The sequence below is a fragment of the Protopterus annectens genome, chromosome 8.part0, assembly GCF_019279795.1.
Source record: "Protopterus annectens isolate FY-2018-M chromosome 8.part0, PAN1.0, whole genome shotgun sequence".
NCBI classification, from domain to species: Eukaryota; Metazoa; Chordata; order Ceratodontiformes; family Protopteridae; genus Protopterus; species Protopterus annectens.
Window position 1 is genome coordinate 540130166 of NC_056741.1, and position 22136 is coordinate 540152301.

The 22136-nt window shown below is 43.4% G+C and overlaps 1 protein-coding gene across 2 annotated transcripts in view; it reads left to right on the forward strand.

The window, feature by feature from the left end:
- The first annotated feature begins 981 nt into the window (after nucleotides 1–981).
- The window catches only part of HORMAD1 (HORMA domain containing 1), a 4208304-nt gene continuing 4187149 nt past the window's right edge, over nucleotides 982–22136 (forward strand). For both annotated transcript variants that reach the window (XM_044080054.1, XM_044080055.1), the window contains exon 1: nucleotides 982–1261. The gene's annotated coding sequence lies outside the window, so the exon portion shown is untranslated. The remainder of the gene's footprint in view (nucleotides 1262–22136) is intronic.

Sequence of the window (22136 nt, forward strand, 5' to 3'; positions counted from 1 at the left end):
GAAACAGCTAATTGTTATAAGAAACAGAATAAGCAACTCAAATGTTACCAGAATAAGTTTTTATTTTGGCAAAAAAGTGAAGTTCTTTCATTTGTACTTGCCGTGGATATGTTTTGCCCTGCAAAATCTGACGTTTCTACAAAAAATGTCCCACTTTGGACATTTAAAAAGGTGGCAACCCTAGAGGAAGTGGTAATGCCTTTCGTACAAACGAATAAATGAAAACAACTCTTATTTTAAATGATCACTGGTGCTCCCGACAGCAAATATTGACCCTGGATATTACCTCTTTAAGTTCTGCCAGGTTACTGTACTTCCTCTGCAGTGTACCCGACAGGTTTGTTCTTGCAGGTACTTGATTGGCACGTGGACTGACCAACGCTAGTAGCGGGAACCGTTTGAGGCCACTGGCTGGCCTGGTAAGTAACGCCTCATGTTAATAATGCAGAAACAAAGATGGAAGGAACTGATTTAACAGTAAGACCTACTATAAATAAATATTAAAACATGAATAACATCGAGATGAAAATATAGTTATTTGGTGGGGGTAAAGGCGGGGGTGTTAAACAACTAAAATTTGGTGGGGAAGTACCCCGCCAATGAAAACCGTACCAACACCTTATCCACCACCACCCTTGTATCGTTTTCTTTATTAGAACCCAAGTTCTTTACGTGTTTGATGTATAACGTCTAACATTCTGTAGTTTTCTGAAAGCTTAATACCATTTCCTGTAAAAACGTGTTATGAAATTTTCTTATGACTTTTCTGTTTCACTGAGCAATGCAAAACAATTGTCTGTCCATATTGCTGTTCGGTTCAAAGACAGCCATTGAAATATTGGTGCAGGGAAGTCTTGCCTATAAAACGTTAAAAATCTGTCACTATCCTGTATGTTACGTAAGTGACCGTCCCCATGTCCTCTTTAAGCCAAAGGGGCTCCTCCTTCCAACTTTAATATTGTAGAGTGCAATAGAATTCTGTCTCCACAGGGCGATTTTCGGCGGGAAATGCGACGACGGTAGTCACTAAAAGACACCAATAGAAATGGTACTCAATTATTTAGATGAGAAATTCCAATACTGCGTTAATACATGCGTTGTTTCTTTAGAAATGTTGTAAAACGTGGCAGAATCATTTTATTGGTTCAACTGCCCTCGCATGTAGAAATTTAGGTTGGAGCAAGTAGTGACTGGTATTGCTTAAAAACTTACGTGAACGTCCAAGGTTTAGTTTCAGTTCAGGAAAAGGCATTTTATACAGGTGAGTCAGTTGTGTGTAGTTTATTCCTCCTATCTGAACTGAATAATGAATCTTAAGAAAGAAAAAGGAAAAGTTTTACCAGACAATATCAGTACTGTGTTTGATATTACTCTTTCTCGTGAACCGTTGGCCTGCTGTGTTGGTAACTTGTCACAGACCTGTTAACTGCCTCTATTTTGGAGGAATGTGCCTATCATACGTCTCAGCTTTCCTTGACTTACAGGGACGTCTTTGAGTTTGACTCCGTTTTTATTTCTGTCCGCCTTAATCCCTCCTAAAATTGGTGACCTATGGAGAAAAGATGGTAGATCAAAATTAATAAACAATGGCAATAATTTGAATTAAAACTTCTTTTATTTTAGGAAACATATTAATTCAAAGCATCGTATTCTCTCCGTCCCTTAAGTTAATAGTACTGATGTTTTAAAAAAATGTTCCTGACTATTTTTGGATTTGTCCCCGATTCTGTTGAGAAATGTCCCTAATTCATGTGAGAGCTATGGTGCCTGTTTTAAAGGCAGATTTAACCTCTCATGATATATCAGTTTTAATAGCTTCCAGTTTTTGGAGACCTGTCCCTTTTTCAGACGTGAATTACTTCATACACTTTTCCCGAATACTCCTTATTGCATGTGATTTTTGAAGCCATCTAGTGCAGAAAAAAACAGACGTCATGCCCAACATAGAAGTGCCACTAATAATTTAAAGAAAGAGGACGCATGCCTTGCATCTTCGTTTTTCAGAACTAAAAAGTAATTGCTTTATGTCATAGAATTTTGCAGTGCAGTTAAAGTCTTTATACATTGTTTGTTTGGTAATATGCTCATATTTTCCCATTATTTTTCTCAAGTCTTTTTTTTTTTTTTCAAACATATTTCTGAGTAGTACCCTGCATTCCTGTTGGAACCAAATACCCTAATAATGGGTGACTTCAACTACCCCAACATTAACTGGGAAAACTACTCATGTACCAACTCCTTAGGTCAACGCTTTCTGGAATTCATAAACTCCAATGCCCTGGATCAACTTACCCCCCCCCGGCAGGGGCAACAATATCCTAGACCTAGTCACTACCAACATGAGTGACCAGTGTTCCACACCTGAAGTCAACTCCTCATTGGCCCGATCCGACCATAAGCTAATCACCCTTGATATCCACATCCCACCCCCATTAAGAAAACCATGGTAAAAAATTTCTCCAAAGCCAACTTCATGCATAAGACAGAAGTGGTGAACTTCATGACACCCATGCAGATGGACAATACAGTTACAACTGCTGAATCCTACACAAATGCACTATATAAGCACTTACACGAGTGCATGGATCGTGCTATCCCAAACGGAACCAAGACGCTATCCTCCAAAAAAAGGAAGCCAATCTGGTGGTCCCCTGCCATAAACAAACTGTACAACAGAAGGAAGAAACTGTTGCAAAAGAGAGTAAAATGCCATGAGTGGAGGAGCTCCCTGGTCAGCCTCGGTAAGAAGCTGAGATCCCTTATAAGATCCTCCAAAGCTAGCTATGAAAACAAAATTGCTGCTAATTCTAAGGACAACCACAAAGCATTCTATGGCTATGCCAAGAATCTCGATGGCAACAACCGGATCTGCTCTGAGTTACAGCACAACGGCACGGAAATTACAGAACCAACTGATATTGCCAATATCCCCCTGGTAGATAGGTTCAGTGCTAACTTTACCCCCCCCACCCCCACCCCCTAAAGGGACCATATCTATACAGGAAGAATGCAGAGTTCCTGTAATCACAAGTACGCAGGTAAAAGCTGCACTCTCTAAAGCCAAAAACACAGCATCCTTGGGACCGGACAACATCCCAGGCTGTGTTTTACACGAACATCAGAATGAACTGGCTCCCCACTTAAGCACCATGTTCAATAATAGCCTCGCATCAGGCTTTGTGCCCACTGAGTGGCGCACAGCAACAGTTATCCCACTCCACAAAGGGGGAGCCACCACTGATCCAGGGAACTATCGACCTGTTAGCCTGACGAGCCTGGACTGCAAGGCCATGGAACGTATCATCATGGAACTCATAAACAAAGACATTGGTAACCTTCAAACTGTGGATCCCACCCAGTTTGGGTTTGTGAAAGGCAGATCATGCCTCCTGAACCTGATCGACTTCTTTGAGGCAGTTACCAAAGCCGTAGAGGAGGGTAAGGTGGTTCACACAGCCTATCTTGACCTTACCAAGGCTTTCAACACCATCCCCCATTCTGGAATTATAGCTAAACTCACTAAACTAGGTATAAATCCCCACGTCACAAGATGGGTTGCCAACTAGCTCACTGACAGAACCCACACTGTAAAAGTTGCAGACTCCAAATCTGACTTCAGAACAGTGACAAGTGGAGAACCACAGGGTTCCGTCCTGGGACCTCTCCTGTTTGGTATCTACTTCTCTAAAGTACAGGCTAACACAGAAGGCCTCTGGCTAACAAAGTTCGCAGATGACTGCAAACTAGGAGCCACAGTCAAGTCCCCAAATGATGTGGACATCCTACAGAAGGACCTCGCTAAGACAGATGCCTGGTGTCAGAGCCATGGCCTCAAGCTCATTGCCAAAAAGTGCAGTGTCATCCCCTTTGGTAAAAACTCTGTACCCATGAACTACCACATAGACAGCAATCTACTTAACACCGAATGTGTGATGAGACCTTGGAACCCAGGTGGACAGTAGTCTCTCCTTTGATAGTCACATCGCCACAGTAGTCAGGAAGTCCTTCTACGTGGCACACCTCATCATAAAAGGGTTCTCATCCAGGAAAAAAGAGGTCATTGTTCCTCTCTACTCGACACTCATTAGACCCATTATAGAGTACAACGCCCCTTTTGGAATGTACCTCACAAGACATCTGCAGCAGCTGGAAAGGCCACAGAAGTATCTCACAAAGAGGATTACTGGCCTCAAAAAAATGCCCTATACTTGACCGCCTCAAAAAACTCCAGCTTTACTCCGTAGCATATCTCCTACTCTGAGGTGATCTCTGCCTAACATATAAAGCAATGTCAAACCCAGAGCTGTTGGACATGCTACACCTAAAGAAATCCCAATACCTCCGAGCTACATGCTTTAGGGACCTAAAACGTGTCACCACAATAAACAGGACATGCTGGAGGGATTCCTGTCCCAGAGACTTCCCATACTCTGGAACAGGCTACCCATCTATGTCAAGCAAAGTTCTTCATTAGCACTCTTCAAGAAAAATCTTAATGAGTGAATGGGAAGTAGGAAATACACCCCGGGGATCACTTCTGTGTCTCTGCTCAACAGTGGCACATGAAAATAACTTTCTTGGGTGGCGTAAGCCAGGGAACCTTGTTGGCTAGGCTTACATAGGCCCTTGGACAGATAGCCTAATACATACCTATGAACAATGGAGCAGGAAGAGTTGTGTGCTATTTGGTATTCAAACTTTATGTTAATTAGATATCCATTTTTTGCCTGACTGCATCTAGATTTTAAGGGCCTTTGTACTGTACTAGAGAGTGCATCAGCTGCAGAAAGAAATCACCCTAAGGCATGTGAGTTTTCTGTTGGATCCACCCCCCTTGCCCAGTGCCTCCGCTGGCCCTTCAGTTCTTGACGTGGTAGTTGATAATTTATTGTAAATTTTGGAATGATCATTGAAATTCATTTAATGCAGCTATCCTTTTGACTTTAAAGCTGTATTTTTGGGATATAAGTTTTGTCACTGTTGTATATGTTTGTATGTGACTGTCTGATTATGAGTTGATTACCATATTATTCTGCCTGGCAGTGATTACAATGAATTGTTGTAGATCAGTCTGCTATCCTGTTGAGCAAACATTAAATAAAATAAAGTTTCAAGTTATGCAGTGAGAGTGGCACAACAGCAAGCACACTCACTTTTGATGCAAAAGGCAGAGGATTTTATTCTGATACCAGGTAGATCGTTAGTGCAACATAAGGGGAGTATTGCACTCCTGAGTGCATTGTGCTTTGGATGAGATGTTTATAGGTTCTAAGTTCATGGTTATATACTAAGCTAATGACCACCAGGGCATTTACAAGCCTAGCCATGCAGTCCAACCCAGTTGGGTCCCTTTGTATGATATGAGTTTATTAGGAGGGGATATGTTAGGAAGTTTCTAGAGGTTATGTGTTGGGGGTCTGTTACTTTGGGCATTACTATCTGCCTGTGTCTATCAGAGACATGGGGGCCAGACCCAGGGTGAATTTCAGATTTCCTATCCATTGGTCAGGGTTATACTTAAATAAGGTTAGGGATAGACTCTGCTTCAAATGGATGAAGAACCTGTTCCAGTGCATGGGAATCCTCTGAGACACAGAACTGTCTTACCAGCATGTCTCATTTATGTCACAGCATGTTAAAACAAGGTCCTATCTGCTTGAATCACTGGTAGCTCAGATGAACATAAAGGATCCCATGACACCTGTCAACAAAAGTAGGGGGTCTTTTATTTAATAAAGCATAACAAAAATAAATACCAGTATTTATATATTTAAAAATACATATCTACCAATTTCTGTATTTTTTCTTTTTCCTTTTATATAACTTTCACACTATTCTTCTTCTATAATTGCTCCCCGCTCCATTTTCTACAACCATAATCCAGTATCTGATGTTGTCAGTTTTCATTCTTTCCTCAACTGTTGGGTTTGAATCCGATCATCGGAAATGACTCGGCCGTTACTTCAGCTTGTGGCCAGCAAAAAGCTCTCGAATTCCTGCCATACCCATAATGCACCAACCCTTAACACACCCCAGATCTCGTTTGCTACATTCAAGAATAGACGTATAGGTCTCAAATGATTTCTTCAATCTATGATAAGTTTTTCTACTTTATCTTTTATAAATCTGTTAATAGTCCTTCTCCCTTCCCATTTCACTTTGTGTAGTTCTTATATACTATAGTTGGTATACATTGAACCCTTTTTCTTTACCTTATTACATTTACTGTTATTTGTTTGTTTCTATTATTGTTACAGGATGCCTGATAAAGGCACTTTGAGTTTTAAAAAATTGCCAGAAGTGCAGGCACAAATTGCCCTTGTCCAATGCCCATATCTTATGTGTATACTGTTTGAGCCCAGACCATCTCCAAATTGATTGCACCATTTGTAAGAATTTTAATCCGTGTGCAATTGCGGACAGGAAGAACAAATTGATATTGAAGGGTTTGCTTCCTTCTTTTTCAGTGAAGCTATTTTTGGGTCTCAGTCCCCCACAATGAAATCTAAGGAGCCTACCACCAAGTCTCCTAAGCCTTCTGTCTCATCTACTCCATCTTCTTCGTAGCCACCTAAAAAGAGGCGCAAGTCAGATCCAAAGATTGCAGCAATCCGACCTCCGACGGATTCGACTAAACCCTCCACAGATCCATCCTCATTGGACTTGATAATATCACCCAAGACTAGGTACTCCTCTAATTTGGATCCAGTACTTTGAAGAGGACTTTCCCCCTTCTTGGAAAGACAGTGCTCTAGGTCACCTTCCTTTGCCTCATCTCATTCTTCCAGGAGTTTGACTGAAGAGAATGTGGACAAAATTATGTGGAAATACTCTCAGCGCAGATACAGATGGGTGTTCTCCTCGCTCCTACCTCTTTGGGTCAGAAAACCTATCCCTCTACTACACTGCCTATGGCGGCTCCTTCACTGATCTGACTGATCGTTTCCTAGCTCCTGGATTTGAGCCTTCTGGGGTCCTCCTGTTTCTGTTTTTATCTTTCTGTCCGAAGCTGTCTCTGAGTGCATCGGCTGTGATGTTTTCAGAGCTGAATGACTCTCTGAGCCGAAGTGCCCCTGTCGGGTCCAAGGTTTTGGAGTCAGCTATGAAGTTTTCACAGCTGTCTCTGCCCCTTGGAGCCTCGGCATTGGACAGCTCATCTCCAACTTACTTCCGCCTTGGGTAGATTGCCTTCAGGGCACAAGGAACCAATGGGCCGGAAGCCTCGCTTCTCAGTCATTGTCTTCCTTCTACATTTCCCACTCCCCTTGGATCTCCCGCTGGATCCCAGATGTTTCTGTGTCTTGAGCCACATTATTCTACTCTACAGGGACAGTCAGATCAAAGTCTCCAGGCCACCCAGCAGGGTTTTACAATCTGTACCCACACTTTACAGGAACATCCCACTGAGGATGTCCCTAGGAAGAGGAAGTGGAAGAGGAGGCATTTGGTCTCCCATTAGGAGTCAGTGACAGAGGATACTGGTTTCGATGAAGGAGAATGGTCCCCAAGATCACCTCCTGAAGATGTTTCATTTGGAGACATCCTTGATATCCTTAAGCAGAGAGGTGATTGGCCCTCTGATAACCCTTCACCGGCGGAATCAGTATTCCTGGATGCCTTTGAAGCTGGCCTGTCTATCTCCTGGGCTACTTCTCCCGCTGATGAGCTCATTGACTTGATCTCTAGGTGGATGTCGAAGGAACCTGACTCAGTAAAGCCAATTCCCAAAAGACCAGATCGGATTCTGGCTCCACCTGTAGGTAGGGAGTTCTGGAGTAAGGGGGTGCCCGTAGATTCAATGGTCACAGTGGCAGCCACCATTAAGGAACTTGCTGAGCAAAGTACCTCTGTCCATTCCCCAAACAGGGAGTGTAGGACATTGGACAGATTTGGAAAGAGTGTGTGTATGCTTCAGCGACCTTTGCTCGTAGGTCACTGAATTACTTGCTACACTTTACGAGACTACAGATTGCCTTGATAAGGATCTTTCAAAGTCCCTTTCAGGGACCACTTCTGTTGGGGGTCAATCTTCTGTGGCTTCTCAGTTGGCTTACCCTTCAATCTATTTCATATTTGTCCATGAGGCTTATCTCACATGCAGCTGAAGGTGCCTAAAGGGTGGCGGGTTCAAGCATTTCCATCTGGAGATATGCTTGGATGCCCTTGTATAGCTTTGTGGAGCTTTTCAAGTCATTGGTCATCAGTGCACCCTTTGACAGTTTGTTTGTTCGAAAAGTGAAGGACACACTTTCCAGGTGTGAAAAAGATGGAAAGACCGTCTCTGCAGTGGGCGTATGTTTTTCGACCCCTCAAAGATCATTTTCTAGTAATCAGTGAGGTGGTTGGAAAATGTGATTCAGGAAGTCCCAGTGTCGTTTCCAAGAGACACATAGAGATAGTTCCTGTAGGGGCAAAGGAGGGAACTCAAATGGACAACGATGCCCACGTGGCAGAGGAGGCCCATAGAACCAAGGGTCCAGATATTCTTTCTCTGATAGTCCCTATCAGTGCTTCTGGAAGGAGGCCCGATTGTCCAGCTCTGGAGGCAATTTGGGGGTCAGTTATCCCTGCACCAGATAGCTGGCTAGACATAACAAAAGATACTTTGGTGCAGAGGATTATTTCCAGAGGTTATATAATTCTCCTTTCCCTCCCACCTCCATCAGTATCCAAATTTGCCTATGCTCCTCCTAGTCAGAGGAAAGCAGCAGCAGTAGAAATACTAAAGCTGCCAGAAAAAAAGAGTCTTCCAAGAGTTCGTACCAGACCAGATAGAATCCAGAACTTACTCAAAATTCCCAGAACGTACTCAAGATTCTTTTTAATGCCAGAGAAAACAGGGAACTGGAGACCAGTTTTGGATCTCAGAGACTTTAACAAGCCAGTTCGATACACAAAGTTTCAAATTGTCACGATTCAGTCCATTCTGCCCTTTTTGGGCAAGGATGACTGGATGTGCTTGATAGATCTTTAGGATGCTTATTATCACATAAAAATGAACAGACATGGTAACAGCTCACTCGAGACAGCAGGGATTCCAAGTGTTTCTATAATTAGATGACGGGCTCATCACTGCCCTGACCATGCATCTACTAATAAGAGCAAGAAATCATGCACTCCAGACTTCTTCTCATCTGGGGATAACCATAAACTACAGTAATTCTGAGTTACAACTGACTGAAATATTGGAATTCATAGGAGCAGTGTTCAACACAGTATTAGTGACAGCATTTCTTCCTGTCTCAAGAGTGCAGACCATCAGATTCCAGGTCAAGAAAATAATTTGGAGTACAACAATTTCAGCTCAGTTGATCCTGCAAGCCTTGGGGTCAATGTCAGCAGCCATTATTTTAGTTCCTCTAGCAAGATTTCATATGAGAATTTTTCAGTGGATGCCAGCAACATTCTTACTCAACACATGTCAGCACAAATAAGAATCACTCAGGCATGCAAGAGATACCTTTGGTGGTCGATTCGATCAGAACAGGTTCTACTAGGCCACCCTTTCCACCTTCTTCAGCCCAAGGCTATAGTGAACATGGACGCTTCCCATATTGGGTGGGGAGGAGAACTTCCTGGGGAAAACAGTCCAAGGCACTTGGTCCCCTAGATGGACCAACACACATATAAATGTTCTGGAAATTAGAGCAGTGCTCTTAGCATTGCAGGCATTCCAAGACTCTCTCCCTTTTGAGACGGTTGTGATCCAGACAGACAACATGTCAGTAGTTTATAGGTTTATACTAGGCTATCTGCCCTGGGGCATTTACAAGCCTAGGCAGAGTGTGTTTGGCTTTCGCCACCCTTTTAGATCGGTTTACTGTGCCTCTGTAGAGTAGGTCACAGAAGATAGCCCTTTTAAGGTTAGTTTACTGTGCCCCTGTCTAGCAGGGACACAGAAGAGATCCCAGGGGTGAACTTACGATCTCCCATCCACTCGTCAAGATTTCTCTTGAAGAGGGTCAGTGAGGGGCTCTGCCTAACATGGACTGGGATTCTGTTCCAGAGTGAGGGCAGCCTCTGGGATATGAATCTGTCCCTCCAGCATGTCCTATTTATTTCTGTTCTGAGGTTTAAGTCCTTGGAGCGTGTAGCTCTAAGGGATTTGGATTTCCTGAGGCGGAGCATGTCCATTAATTCTGGGTTGGACATGGCTTTATACGTCAGGCATAGATCACCTCTGAGTAGGCGGTAATCAACTGAGTAGAGCTGGAGTTTCTTTAGCCGAACTGCATAGGACATCTGTTTGAGTCCCTTGATCCTCTTGCTGAGGTACTTTTGGGGCCTCTCCAGTTGCTGCAGGTGTCGGGTGAGGTACATTCCATATGGGGCATTGTATTAAATTATGGGCCTGATGAGTGATGAGTAGAGGGGCACAATGACCTCTCTTGTTCTAGATGTGAACTCTTTTGTGATAAGGTGGGCTATATAGAATTTCTTTCTAACCACTCTGGCAACGTGATTGTCAAAAGAGAGGTTTCTATCTACTTGGGTCCCCAAATCCCTAATTACTTCTTCCGTACTTAATGGATTACCACGTATGTGGTAATTTGTGGGCACTTGGTTTTTCCCAAAGGGGATGACTATGCACTTTTTGGCATTTAGCTTAAGGCCATGGCTCTGGCACCAGTTATCCGTCTCTGTGAGACCCTTTTGGGGGATGCTTGTGTCAGCTGGCTAGTCGATTATGGCGCCCAGCTTGCAGTCATCTGCGAACTTGGTCAGCCATAGTCCTCCCGTATTAGCCTGTACTTCAGAGAAGTATATACCGAACAAGAGAGGTCCCAGGACTGAGCCTTGTGGGACGCCACTTGTAACTGATTTGGAGTCTGACATGGCACTTGCAATACTGACCATGTGGGTTCTATCCCTGAGCCAGTTTGCAACCCATCTTGTGACATAGGGGTTGATATTTAAGCTGGTGAGCTTATTTATGATGCCCGAGTGGGGTATTGTGTCAAAGGCTTTTGCGAGGTCCAGGTAGGCCGTGTGGACTACCTTCCCTTCATCTATGGCCGTGGTAACTGTTTCAAAGAAGTCGACCAGGTTCAAGAGGCAAGATCTGCCCTTAACAATGCCGAATTGCGTGGGATCCAGTGTCTGGAGGTTACCAATGCCCTTGTTTATGAGTTCCATGATGATACACTCCATAGCTTTGCAGACCAGACTAGTCAGGCTTATAGGGCGGTAGTTTCCTGGGTCCATTGTGACACCACCTTTGTGGAGCGGGACCACTGTTGCTGTACGCCATTCCTTGGGTACATATCCTGTAGTAAGGCTGAGATTGAACAGTGACTTTATGTGAGGGTTTAGTTCTTCTTGGAGTTCGTGTAAGACGCAGCCTGGGACACCATCTGGTCCCATTGATGCTGTGTTTTTTGCTTTGGAGAGGGCAGCTCTCACCTGTGCATTTGTGATGTCAGGGAGGCTACATTCTGTTGGGATAGACATTTGGTCTTTTGGGGGGGGGAGGAGTTTGCACTGAACCTTTCTGCCAGGATGTTGGCAGTGTCTCTGGGATCAGTGTATTTTTTGTCATTTTGTACTAACTCAGAGCATATCTGGGAGTTGCCCCCCAGATTCTTGACATAACTAAAGAAGGCCTTGTGATTATCTTTAGTGTCTTGTTCAATTTTTCTTTCGAAGCTGGCCTTAGATAATTTTATGAGGGATCGTAGTTTCTTGCTAGTACTGATCAGAGATGCCTTCCCTTTTGGGATTTTGCTCTATCATGTAGCAGCTTCCTCCTTCTGTTGTATAGCTTATTTATGGCCGGGGTCCACCAGACTGGTCTCCTGCCTTTGGAGGAGTGAGTCTTGGTTTTATTTAGGATAGCACAATCCATGCATTCATGTAGGTGTCCATAGAATGCATTTGTAAAGGATTCTGCTGTTTGGGCAGTATTTTCCACTGGCCCGGTGGCTTTGAAGGATTCCACCTCAGTTTTGAGAAGTGTGAAATTTGCTTTTGAGAAATTTTTCACCGTGATTTCCTTGGCTGGGGGTCGGGATGGGATATGGATGTACAGTGAGTTTAGTTTATGGTCTGATCTTACCAATGAGGGACATACCTCTGTTGTGGAGCATAGAGTCCCCATGTTGGTGATGACCAGGTCCAATATGTTATCCCCTCTTGTGGGAATGGTGACCAGTTGTTCCATAGCATTTGAGTTTATAAATTCTAGGAACCGTTGGGCAAGGGTGTTGGGGCTTGAGTAGTTTTCCCAGTTGATGTTTGGGTAGTTGAAATCACCCAATATTATTGTGTTTGGAGAGACCTTCATATTCTCCAGTGTTCTCAGGAAGGCCGAGTGGGGTTCCTGAGTTTGGGAGGGTGGTCTGTAGCAGGCTACAAACTGAAAGGCAGTTTTGCCCACTGTTAACTTGACATGGATGGTCTCCGATGCTTCATGTAGTGCCACTAACCTGGAGGTATGGGTATCTTTGATGAATATGGATACTCCCCCTCCTTTTGTGGTTCGATCCGAGTTTTTGGGGCCGAAAAGCATGGTATGAGGTATAACCTGGTAGTGCTGGGGTGCTCTCTGGGGCCTTGAACCAGGTCTCTGTCACTGCACAGATATCGATATTCTCCATACTGAGGAGAGCCTCGAGTTCGTGCATCTTGAGGTTTAGACATCTGGCGTTGGTACATCAACAAACAAGGGGAAGTCAGGCCTTATCCCTTGTGTTGAGAAGCCCTCAGAATGTGGCAGTGGCTGATTTCTTCCAACCACTTTCTGATAGCAATGCACATTCCGGGGAAGTCCAGCATGAAAGCAGGCAAACTGAGCATGTCCATTCTACTACCTCATGAGTGGTCTGTCAAAAGAAAAGTGACACATACGATTTTCCATCAATGGGTTCAACCTTGCTGCGATCTTTTTGCAACAAGTGCAGCAACTTCTTTGCCCTGATCCCTCCACCAGGGGTAACGCCGAGGGATGCTCTACTCTATGATTGGCTCTATGCCTACCCCCCAACTCCCCTAATTCCCAAATTCATACAGAAAGCTGCCCGACTGAAGAGCAAAGTCATCCTCATTACACCTTACTAGTCTCAACAGATTTGGTTTCCCTTCCTTTGGTCTCATCTACTTTACCTACCTTGGATTCTGGATCTGATTTCTCACCCAACAGGCATGATTCATCCAGATATCTCAAACCTCAAGCCAACACCATAGTTTGTAGTGAATTGGATAATTTTAACAACACTTTGAACAACGTATGTAGGTGTCTAGAGATAGTATAAAACAATTTTAACAAGTTTGTGTTAATTTTAAGCAAACTTTTAACCAACATTTAATATTCCATTTGGTAACAAACTGTATGGTAAAATATTTTGGTTGGTGGGTGGGGATGGTGGGGCTGCTTGCTTAATACTTTTTTGTAGCTTTTTAAGTTGGAAAATGCTGAACTTGGTTGTTTTAACATTACCTAATTACTGCCTTTTAACTGTTTCTATGGAGATGTGTTTTTATTGGTTAATTAGCTTAATAGGAAGGTACAGGGTGTATACTTAATGCTGCAAACTTTTTGCTTTCTTTGTCTGAAGAAGTCTGGCTATGTAGCCAGATGAAAAGTGCTTTAAATTACTGTTTGGTTTTATTTGTTTCGCATTAAAGAGTTTCTTGATTTTGGTCCTAAAGTGTTTGGTGCTTCTCTTTCCAGCAGTGTCTTTTACGTCGTTTCCCCAATTCCTTTAATAGCCAGACAAAAAATGCTCTGTTCCCCTGTACAGTCCATACTTTTGCCTTTCGATAAGGCTTCTACAAGAAATCTTTACAGAAGTAAATGGAAAAGGTTTGCTTTTTTTTGGACACAACAGAAACACATTAACCCCTTCTCAGCCCCTGTACAAAGTGTTCTTGAATTTTTTGCAACAGTTTTTAATGAGGAAGGTAGCTCCTTAACAGTTAGGGTTCAGTTAGCAGCAATTTTTGAGAGAACCCTCCTGCTGAGACTTTCATATAAAGATCCTACTCCACCACGGGATTTAAATTTTGTGCTGCAGGCCTTAATTAATTTTCCCTTTGAACCACCAGCTAAATGTGAACTTAAATTCCTGACCTTGAAAAATATGATCTGCTGTTGTAAATCTTTGTTTAGTCATTACTGTCAAAAGATTTTAATACTCTTAACATATACTGGAAGAATCACGCAGATAAAAATAAGCAAAAAGGTTTATTTTACATGCATGGAGACGTGCTACAAAGTACATGGTATGTCAGCAGTCTAATTTCTGTACACTTCACATGGGTTTGTATACCTTTCTCTGCACGTACACAGCAACTGGTTACCAGACAAGGAATTTTAGTCAAGGCTATAAATTCACATACTGGAGCCTTAGATGGTCAGATGTCAGGCACAAGATAAGCTTGTGCCTGGACCAAGGTAACATCTGTGCATTCCTCTTTGGTCAGCAAATTCTTTATAAGAAAAACAACTTATTTTAACTTGCTTCTTTGCACGCAATGCAATTTCACATTTTAACCCTTACTATACATGATACAAAGATGTTGAACACAAAGATTCTTACTACAATTACCATTATGACCTTGGTTCCGTCCTCGGAACTGATACGGCCATTTCGAAGCTCGCGCCAGCCCAAAACTCTCAACTAAGACCTACCCATAATGCCCCTCTCCTAGTTACGTCAGATCTCGTTTGCCACGTTCCTAGTCAGACGTGCTAGCCATCTCTCTCAAAGCTAAGTAGAAAATTAAGACCGTTTCTCTTCAAAATTATTTAATTTTTAGTCAAGTTAGCCTTTTCTCACCGTTGCCAATAACCTAAGCCTATTTCCTATCCTTTTCCTTGGTGATTTAATTTTTTACCTTTATTGGTACTGTCCCTCTCTCCTGTCTTTGACAGGACATCCCTTTTTACTAGTGGTATTTTTTTTTAAATAACATCATTGGTATTTTCTCCCTTAATTTTTCTATAGGATAGCCTTGTTGTCTTACTATGTCAGACAAAGCTAAGTTGGGATTTAAACAGTGTGACAAGTGTGGACGTAAGATGCCTAACTCAGATACACATGTTCATTGTGTCTACTGTTTGGGCTTGGATCATATTAAAGCTGCTGACTGTGACATTTGTGATAGTTTTAGTAATTGTACACTAGCAGAACGTAAAAATAAACTTATCTTAATAAGACACTTTTTTCAGAGGCTCTCTCTGGGTTGGAGGTCTCACACCCTCCAAAGACTAAAAAATATAAGGAAAAACGGATTACTCAAGACACCTTTTTCGGAGGCTCTATCTGGGTCGGAGGTCTCACCCCCCCAATGAACAAAAAGCATAAGGAAAAAATGGATTACTTAAGACACCTTTTTCAAGAGGCTGTATCTGGGTCGGAGGTCTCACCCCCTCCAAAAACCCCAAAAAACATAAGGACAAATGGAGTCACTCGGATTCTGCATCTCCGTCAGTTATGGAATTGAGTTGGCTCCTTGCTTCGCCGGCACCCTCGGCACAGACCTCTTCGGCACTAGGCTCTGTGTCTTCTCCCTCGGTGCTGCCCATGATATTCACCCCTATTTCGGTTCCGACCTCTTCACCACTGACTTCGGTGCCATTCTTGGATCCGACATCGGCTCCGATGAGTGTACCTGCTTTGGCACCATCCCCAGCCACGGTGCCGACAGTTTCTTTGGCTCCATCGGCTCCAAAACTCGAATACCTGCCAAGGACAAGATATTTCCACTCTGGTGCATACTGTCTCGGTTCCAACAGCAATGTTTTCCCTGTTGGCATTGTCTACCCTTGCTGCATCGGCTCCGGTGGAACTGATGCTCTCCCGAAGCAGTGCTTGGACCATCCGTACCTTGGTACCTAGCCCGGTGCCTTTTTTCTCACTGGTGCCGTCTTTGTCCACGGCTCCAACGGCTTCCAGTTCTCTCAGAGCTCCTCAACCGGAGGTGGGCTCCTCATGGCGAGGTGTGACCCCGGTTCCGGACTCCCATCCCTCTTTAGCTGGGCCTGCTGTACAGGTAGTGGACTCTGAGTCAGCAACAGTGACATCAGTATCAGAACCCTCCCCTAGCATGCAACTCTCCCAACCTTCTATTTCTGGACCCCGGGCACGGGAGTCACAAGAACCCTCTTTGAAGGGAATCCCTTCTCCAGAGTCCTCCTCAGATTATCCCACTGGGGAGCCACCCCGGAAGAAACGGTGCAAGAGGAAGCACCTTGATTCACCGGAGGAATCTATCACCGAAGACACTGATTGTGATGAGGGGGACGGGTCCCCACGGTCTTCCCTAGACGACAGACGACATTCTCGAAATCCTCAAGCAGCTGGGGAGACTGGAAGTCCTATAACCCTTCTTCTGAGGAATCTGTGTTTCTGCAGGCCTTCCGTGCCTGGCCATCTACTTCATGGATGACTCCACCGGCAGATGACCTTGTTAAAATCATTGTGCAGCATGCCTGGAAGGCCTTGGACAATGTAGAACCTGTCCCTCAGAGGCTAGACAAAAAATTTTATCTACACCTGAAGAGCAGCGCCACTGATCCTAGCAGTTGACAGTTGATTCTATGGTCGTGGCGGCGGCCACCAAAAGGGAATTGGCAGAAGATAGTTCCATCGTCCATTCTCCAGAGAGTCCCGGACCGTGAAGAGATTAGGGAAATGGAACTATGCTTCAATAACATTCGCCATTCGGTTGCTGTTCTATCTGGCACACTTTACTCGCCTCCAAAGAGACCTAATTTCTGAAATGACTCCCTCTTTGGTGGGGTACTGCCTGATGAGGTGTGTGATACTGTAGCCTCTTAGCTACCCTTGAATCCATCTCGAACTCCTCGATGCGTTTTATATCTCACTGCACAGAGGGGGCAGCTCGAGCTGCCGCATCAGGTGTTGTCATGAGACGTAATGCTTGGATGTGGTTGTGTGACTTCGCAGACCCCTTTAAATCTTCCTTCGTCAATGCACCTGTCGACGAATCTGCACTTTTTGGACCCAAAGTACGAGACACACTTACATGTAGTGAGAAAGACAGAAATACCTTGTCTGCTGTGGGCATACGCCTTTCCAACCCCCAGAGGTCCTACTGCAGGAACCAGACGGGAGGAAAAATGTGGTTCAAGAAATCCCAAGGACTTTTTCATGACACTCATGGTGAACAATCCCTCTGGGGCAGAGGGGGCAACTCATATGGAAGATGTCCCTTTTGGGGTAGAGGGGGTCCGCGTAACTAGAGATTCTTTCTCCGGCAGACCCTACCAGCACTCTTGAGCAGCGGCCCGATTGCTTTCCTATGGAAACAGTCAGGGGTCGTTTTTCTCTGCATCTACCAGCTTAGCATCTTACTACTACTGATGTTTGGGTGCAGATAATAATATCCAGAGGCTACCAAATACCATTCGATTTAACTCCCATCCCTGATGTACCACCCAATCAGAGGGAATTAGCAGCCTTAAAACTAGAAAAGCTGCTAAGGAAAAGAGTCATCCAACCAGTACCACCAGACCAGACAGGATCCAGGTTTTACTCAAGGTTCTTTTTAGTGCCAAAAAAGACAGGGGACTGGAGACCAGTCATGGATCTCAGCCTATTGAACAAATTTATCAAACTTCAAAATTTCTGGATGGTCATGATACAGTCCATTCTTACCTTCCTAGGGAGGGATAACTGGATGTGCTCTATAGACCTTCCAGGACGTATACTACCACATAAAGATGGATCACCGCTCCTGGAGGTTTCTCCGCTCCCAGCTGGGAGCCAATCACTATCAGTATAAGGTACTGCCATTCGGTCTCTTGACAGCCCCTCGAGTGTTCACCAAATGTATGGCAGTTGTGGTAGCTCATCTTTGACTACAAGGATTTTAGGTGTTTCCCTATCTAGATGATTGACTCCTTACCGCTCCTACCAGGAATCCTCTTACACTCAAGGTCTCGCTCTCCGCTTGGGGATTACAGTCAACAAGGACAAATCTCAATGTCTCCAATGAAGACACTGGAATTCATTGGAATGGTCTTTGACATAACATCCTGTCAAGCTTCTCTCCCCCCTCACAGGTTTTCGAACACACACCAAATCCAAGACCTTCTTCTCAGACCTATGTACCAGCACGTCTTGTACTGCAACTCTTAGGCTCCATGGTAGCTGCCATTATGTTGGTGCCACTGACGAGACTGCACATGAGAATCCTACAGTGGCTCCTTTCCGCACAATGGTCATTGCTAATTTACCCACTTGACCACATGTTACGTCTTTCAAACTGTTGCAAGGAAGAAATGTTATGGTGGATGAACCCACAAACTAATCTTTGGTGTAGACTGTTCTGTCTTCCCCAGCCCATGGCCACGGTGACCACAGACGCTTCTCTGTTAGGGTGTGGGGGGGACATTTCCAGGGAAAGATTGTCCAAGGCACCTGGTCCCCCATGGAGGCCAGTTTGCATATAAAATGTCTTGGAACTGAGGAGAGTTCTCCTAGCATTGCAAGTGTTCCATGTGTTCCTAACCTCTGGGACCATTGCAATTCATTCAGACAACATGTCAGTCGTCTGGTATATCAACAAGCAAGGTGGAACCAGGTCTTACCCCTGTGTCGGGAAGTCATGAGGATTTGCTTCCAACCGCTTCCTTATAGCAACACGCATTCCTGGGAGTTCCAACCTTATTGTGGACAATCTGAGCAGGAACATCCTGATGCCTCACCAGTGGTCCCTCAACCATTTAACAGCAGATCGGATCCTCCACTGCTGAAGCAAGCCTTGCTGTGACCTGTTTGCATCCCCCCTAAACTACAAATGCAGAAGCTACTTTGCCCTGATCCTCCCTCAGGGGAAACACCGAGGGATGATCTAACGCATGATTGGCCACCGGGTCTTCCTATGGCCTCATCTGATTCACAGTCCGTGGATCCCGGATCATTCCCAAGACCTGTTATCTTATCCTCAAGGACTGATTCATCCAAACCTGCACAGTCCCAAGCTCACAGTTTGGTTCCTTCACTTCCAATGATTACCAGGCTGCCTGACATTCCATCTCCTGTTTGTGAAATTCTTCTGGCTTCACACAAACCTTCCACTAGGAAAGTTTATTCTAGTAAATGGACTAGGTTCTCTATTTGGGCCAAAGATCAGAACTTAGACCCTTTCTCTATGCTTATTCAAAAGATCCTACAGTACCTGACTACTGTTTTACATGCAGGAGTCTCAGCTTTGACGATCACTGTACATTTAGCAGCTATCGCCACTTTTCATAATGATCTTGATAATACCTCAATTATGTCACACCGCCTATTCAAGACCTTTTTGAAAGGAGTATTATGTGTTAAACCTCCAGTCAAGCCTCCCTTAGAACCCTAGGACTTGACTTTGGTACTTCAGTCTCTCACAGGTTCTCCGTTCGAGCCTTTTGATTCATGTGATTTACAATTTTTGTCATGGAAAACCTTACTTCTAGTAGCACTTACCTCAGCGGGAAGAGTATCTAAGCTGCAAGCTTTGAGAGTCAAGAGTCCTTACTTGATCTTCCACATGGATAGGGTGTCCCTTTGTACTGACCCTTCTTTCTTGCCCAAGGTCATTTCTGGCTTTTCCATTAAGCAGTCTATTGACCTGCCGGTTTTCTTCCCTCAGCATTGTAACAGAGGGGAATACCTTTTGCACACCTTTGATATGCATCTGCAGCTTAGTTGTTATTTGGACAGGACTAAATCTTTCAGGAAAACAGATCAGTTGTTTGTGGCCTTTGCAGGACCCAGATTCTGTAAACCTGTTTCCAAAGTGACTTTATCCTCTTGGCTTAGAAACGTCATTACCTTTATCTACCAACAGAATAAGCTATCCTTACCTTCCAGAATAAAGGCTCATTCTACCAGATCTATGGCTACTTCTGTAGCATTTCATTCCAGAGCCTCTATGGATGATATCTGCACAGCAGCCATAAGACCTCATACCTTTATATCTCATTGCAAATTGGATTTGGCCTCCAGAGGACGAGCATCTTTTGGTTCTATGGTGCTCAGGAATATCCTTCCTTAGGGCCACCCAGGACTCAAGTAGCTGGGGACTCGGTCCTAATGGTAATGAATAAACAAAGATTTACAACATCAGATAAAGAAGTTATGTTTTACCATAACGTTCCATCTGTGTTGTAGATCTTTGTTCATTCATTACCCCCCCCCCCACGCCTGGACTCTTGGTGGACTTTAGGAACTCCTGGTTAGGGTATTTGCTCAGTCAGAGCCTCCTACTATTTTTTTCTATTATTACATCTATTATCTAAGGGTGGGCAAACTCGATCTGAAGTAACTAGGAGAGGGGCATTATGGGTAGGTCTTAGCTGAGAGTTTTTGGCTGACGCGAGCTTGGAAATGGCCGTATCGGTTCCGAGGACGGAACCGAGGTCCTAATGGTAATGAATGAACAAAGATCTACAACACAGATTGAAAGTTATGTTAAGACATAACTTCTTTTTTCTAGGGGCGATTACCTCTGCTAGAAGGATTTCAGAATTTCAAGCATTGTCCTCTAAACCTTCCTATTTGATTTTTCATAAGGCTAGAGTAACATTATGTACCAATGCTTCTTTCCTTCCTAAGGTGGTGTCAAAATCCAATATTAACCAGTACATTACTCTGCCAGTCTTCTTTCCTAAATTTGCAAACAAAGGTGAATATATGTCACATTTATTGGATGTCCACAGACAATTAGGTTTTTACCTACATAGAGTGAAAGATTTTAGAAAGACAGGTCAATTATTTGTGTCCTTTGCAGATTCTAAATTGGGAAAGTTGGTTGCATAGGTAACTTTAGATAGCTGTTGGATTGCGTATCATTTATCTACAACATACTGGGTTCATCCTTACCAAAACCTCTAAGAGCTCATTCAACTAGGTCTATGGCAACTTCTTCAGTGTTCCTATGTAGGGCTCCCATGGACGACATATGTGCAGCTGCAACTCGGGCCAATCCTCATACCTTTATTACTCATTACAAACTAGATCTGGTCTCGAGGAGAAGAGCAGCCTTTGGCTTGCTCAGGAATATCTTTCCTTAGACTCCACACAGGAATTTAGGTAGCTGGGAACTCTGTCCCAAAAGTTGAAGATAGAATGAAAATTGACAACATCAGATAAAGAAGTTATGTACTTACCATAACCTTCCATCTATGTTGCCCATTTTCATTCTTCCTCAACTCCCCACCCACCAACCCCCAACTTATTTCATAGTGAATTTCTGGAAGAACCAGAGATTTTAAGGACACCATTGTCCTTCTTGTTGAGCTCCAGATATGGCTTATTCTGTTAGGATTTTTATAGTAGTTCTTTCTACTTTATGTAAAACAGCAAACAAGATCTGAGGTATGTTAGGGTTGGTGCATTATGGGTAAGGGAGGGCCTCAAGAGCTTTCTGGTGGCCGTGTGCTAAAGTAATTGCCGAGTCGGATCCTAGGGTCAGATCCAAACCCAACAGTTGAGAAAGAATGAAAATGGATAGCACAGATGGAACGTTATGGTAAGTACATAACTTCATTTTTTTCACAATATATCTGCTAATATCCATTTTTCAGTAAGCATAATTTCATTCAGTCTTTCATTCTAGGTAACCCACATTACATAAAATACATTTTTATCTACTTTTCCCATGTACTCTTTTTTTTTTTCTTGTTCTTATAGTATCCATACATAATCATATGCATGTCTATATTATTTATGTTATTAATATTCTCAAGGAAATTTTCTTCGCACAACTTTTTCCAAATGTTAACCACTCTTTTTACATTTCAAAAAATGTGCTCTAATGTCTCTTCCTCCCCACAAAAAAAAAAAAAAAAAACATATTCTTCAACCTTATTATTATATGGCATATTCCCCTTAACTGGTAACTTGTTTATTATCAATCTCCACAGGAAATCTTGGCATTCTGCTATCTTTGTACAGTGTTTGTTTCCGTACTTTAATAGCTTTAATCAGTTCTCTTGATAAATTTTCCATGGATTTACAAAGTAATATTATTTTACACATTATTATTCCACATTCTTCTTTGTTTACATCATCAGGTTTTAATGTCCATTTTGTTATTTTTGATAATTTTTAATGTCTTTTTTTTACATATTCTTTTTCTCTTTTTCTTCTTCTCATCATGTATGAACATTTTCAATATGTATATTT